A 4,140-nucleotide genomic window follows, 5' to 3' on the forward strand; every position below is an offset into this window, starting at 1 on the left:
GCACCGGAGGGCTTCGACTGCTCGGGGGTCAACACTTAAAGTTTTACCGCGCACCAAGCGTAAGTCGGTCTCACGGGGCATCCGCCATTCCAGCCTTGGTGACGCTTCTTCGTCTGCGTTCGGAAGATCGGCCCTTATTCCCCAAGCGTGAGCGCGGGTCTCTACTTTGGCTGACCTGTTCTTCAGGTCACTCCAGGTGTTTGTTTGAGGAGTGGGACTCGACTCGAGGAGACTGACTCAAGGCTCGATTCGAGGAGACTGACTCAAGGCTCGACTCGAGGAGCGAAGCTCGACTTGGGGAGACTGAATCAAGTCTCAACTCAAGGAGCGAAGCTCAACTCGGGGAGCCGACTCAAGTCTCAACTCGAGGGGCTAGGCTCGACTCGGGGAGCCGACTCAAGTCTCAACTCGAGGGGCTAGACCCGACTCAAGGAGACTGGCTGGACGTTAAGGAATATGACTCTACTCGAGGAGCGATGCTCGACTCGAGGAGTATGACTCGATTCGAGGAGCAAGACTCCACTCGGGGAGAATTGCTTGATGAGTGATGCTCGACTCGAGAGGGATGACTCGAGGAGAGTGACTTGACTCGAGGAGCATGGCTCGACTCGAGGAGGGTGTGACTCGACTTGAGGAGGATGTCTTGACTCGAGGAGCAGTGCTCGACTCAAGGAGAATGATTTGACTCAAGGAGCGAGACTCGACTCAAGGAGCGTGACTCGACTTTGAGGAGCGATACTCGACTTGAGAAGAATGGTTCGATTTCAGGAGCAAGACTCGACTCGAGGAGAGTGACTTAGCTCGAGGGGCAAGGCTTGACTCGAGGAGAATGGCTCGACTCAAGGAGCGAAGCTCGACTTTGAGGAGAATGACTCGACTCAAGGAGCGAAGCTCGACTTTGAGGAGAATGACTCGACTCATGGAGCGAAGCTCGACTCGAGGAGAATGACTCGACCCAAGGAGCGAAGCTCGACTCGTGGAGAATGACTTGACTCGAGGAGCGAAGCTCAACTCGGGGAGACTGACTCGACTCGAGGAGCGAAACTCGACTCGAGGAGGATGACTCGACTCGAGGAGCGAAGCTCGACTCGAGAAGAATGACTTGACTCGAGGAGTGAAGCTCAACTCGAGGAGACTGACTTGACTCGAGGAGCGAAACTCGACTCGAGGAGGATGACTCGACTCGAGGAGCGAAGCTCGACTCGAGAAGAATGACTCGACTCGAGGAGCGAAGCTCGACTCGAGGAGGATGACTCGACTCGAGGAGCGAAGCTCGACTCGAGGAGAATGTCTTGACTCGAGGAGCGAAGCTCAACTCGATGAGACTGACTCGACTCGAGAAGCGAAGCTCGACCCGAGGAGGATGACTCGACTCGAGGAGCGAAGCTCGACTCGACTCGAGGAGCGAAGCTCGACTCGAGGAGGATGACTCGACTCGAGGAGCGAAGCTCGACTCGAGGAGAATGTCTTGACTCGAGGAGCGAAGCTCAACTCGATGATACTGACTCGACTCGAGAAGCGAAGCTCGACTCGAGGAGGATGACTTGACTCGAGGAGCGAGGCTCGACTCGAGGAGAATGACTTGACTTGAGGAGCGAATGTCACGACCCGCGAGCCTTAGCTCGCCCACGAGCCGCGGCAGAGATCTTCGTATCTTACTTGACATAAATAAAATTCATAAAAACTTTGGTGGGAGCGCTTCCAGAAAACGTTTTCTAGAAAAACTTTTAAAATATTTACATAAACGTCTCAAAAATATGGGCGAATTTTTCGTTTTTCTTAAAACATACTATTTAAAACTTTACAAACAAAAGACTCGTGTTTTAAAAACAAAATAGACTCATTCGCCCTTGACTTAGCCACAGGTCGGCAGCCGTACATACACACGCCTACTTACTTACCGGTTTCGCTGATGCTCTGCTCAGTCTTCTTTGGCCTTTCCTTTATCTACAATATCAAGATAATAACTATGAGTCGAAAGACTCAGTAAGCGGATATCTACATATCTAATGCACAATGCACGTAACACATAAACAAAACATAACATGAGTTCATATCTTTTCATAACTTGCGGAAGTATCGGCTTAGGTCCCGATAAATCCACCTTACTTGAGAATCAACCGGCTTAGGTCCCGATAGATTCATCCTGCTTAGGAATCACTCAGCTTAGGTCCCGAGAGATTCCTCTTACTTAAGAATTCACCAGCTTGGTTCCCGGTGATTCACATCATAACATTCTTTTATCATAATCTATGGAATTACCAGCTTAGGTCCCGGTAACTCCTCTTACTTGAGAATATGCCAGCTTAGGTCCCGGCAATTCCCATCATACAATACATTTCCTGCTCGGGATCCCTTAATGATATCCGCACGACACATGTCTTATTGGCGCCAGACAGGAGGGTGCACAGTCTCCTGCCTAATCCCCATGTGGTACCAGCACGAAGCATAATAGGTACCTACTAACAAGGGGTATATGTCGGAGGCGGTACCATTCTATGTTTTCTCTTTAATTAACTTAACATGAGAGACTGCTTAATTCGGGTTTAATCCCGATCTTACCATATATTCTTTTCGCTTATTAACTCGTGACTTATAAGATCTTGAGATGCGACTCCCAAAGATCCTATCATAATATTCTCGCTTTTGAATACGAGTCTTAACTTCAGTCTCTCATAATCCAGTTCACTAGGGCTGGATCTCTGGAAGGTGGCTAACTAAACACATAGCAAAGGCTCGGGTTCCTAGTTACCTCTAGCCATTTTTGTTAGCCGGACTAATTCCGTTTCCCAATTCGTTAGCGGCTTAAAGCCCTTAATCTTGATAGTGAATTGTCTTTTAGTTTATCTTACTCTTGCTTACTATAAAGCATATAGAAAATGCACGTACAATATATGTATATATATAAAGATATATATAATATTTCTTGATATTGTAGGTGCCTATAATCCACTTACCCGGATAACGATTCTTTCGAATCCCGAGATCTTCTCTTCCAGATAAAAGGGTTCTTCTTAACTTCACGTATAACCCAGTCCTCGTAAGCTTCTCCTGCTAATCCTTATAGCAATCTGGACGTATCTATGGAAGAGAAAGATCGAACATCGAGCATACTCAGTATCTCGTCCATTGATCTACTAATGTACCTACTTCTACTGAAAAGAAAGCTCATAAGGAACGTATTCAAAACGTCCTCCTAGTCACGCTACTCAGAGCGTCTAAAAAAACAAACACACGGCTGGAAAAAATTCAAATCAAACTCATCCAAAATCACCCCAAAACAAATAATCATCATCAATCTCGTTCCAAACCTCAAACCATGAAAAACCCCCAATCTTAAACCCTAGATATCACCAATTAACGGGTTTGATTTCTTACCCAAATTCTTTCATGGATTTAGAGTCTCCAGGGTTCTCTCTCTCTTTCCCAGCGTGATTTTCCTCGGCGACGGTCCTTGGTGACTCGCGGCGTCGGCGCTCTGCTCGGCTGGGATGCGCGCGCGGGCTCGATGGCTCTCGGCCGAGCGTTCTCCTTCCCCAGTCTCGCTCACTCGCTCTCTCGTTCTCTTCTGCTCTCTCTCGGCCTTTCTCTTCCCCGAGCTCTCTCTCTCTCCCGCTCAGTTTTCTTCTGCTTCTTCTTTTCTCTTCTTTTCCTTTCTTTTTTTTTCCTGGTTGCCGATTCTTTTCTTCTTCACTCGGCCAAGTGATACTTATCACTTTGTGAAGAAGATGAGTCATAGATGACGTGGCAAGCTAGGAAGAAAACATCTTATTCACAATCCAAACTCTTTTCCTTGTTTTCTTTCAAATGGGTCCCTTAAAAATTGTTACAACCACGTCCTTTCATACAATTATTTAATTAAATCCATAACCGAACGGATTATAATTATATGATTCGAACCGAGAATTTTCTCGTTCGTTCTCGATTAATTAAAATATATTTAAGGATTCTCGGAATTAATTCTCGTTCTTGAGAATTTAATTCTTAAATTAATTTCCGAATGTCTCATCGGATATAATTTATTAATCGAGTTAAACTCGATAATTCCTTTATTTATTCCGAGATTTATCATTACCTTAACATATTTAAAATTAATTCGATAAATCCATTGAAGTATAATTCACTCGAGAATTTAGTTGT

The 4,140-nt window shown here is 45.9% G+C and overlaps 1 long non-coding RNA gene across 1 annotated transcript; it reads right to left on the reverse strand.

Annotated features, from left to right (window-relative positions):
• Positions 1-1,773: 1,773 nt before the first annotated feature.
• Positions 1,774-3,772, reverse strand: LOC149393712 (uncharacterized). The gene is made up of 3 exons (XR_016299848.1): positions 3,379-3,772; positions 2,958-3,081; positions 1,774-1,947 (listed from the first exon to the last, which is right to left on the reverse strand). It is a non-coding gene; the product is annotated as an uncharacterized LOC149393712 (long non-coding RNA).
• Between the last annotated feature and the right edge of the window lie 368 nt (positions 3,773-4,140).

Source organism: Urtica dioica, chromosome 6 (genome assembly GCF_054948205.1).
Source record: "Urtica dioica subsp. dioica isolate 48M chromosome 6, U.dioica_male_clone48M_v1_H2, whole genome shotgun sequence".
NCBI classification, from domain to species: Eukaryota; Viridiplantae; Streptophyta; class Magnoliopsida; order Rosales; family Urticaceae; genus Urtica; species Urtica dioica.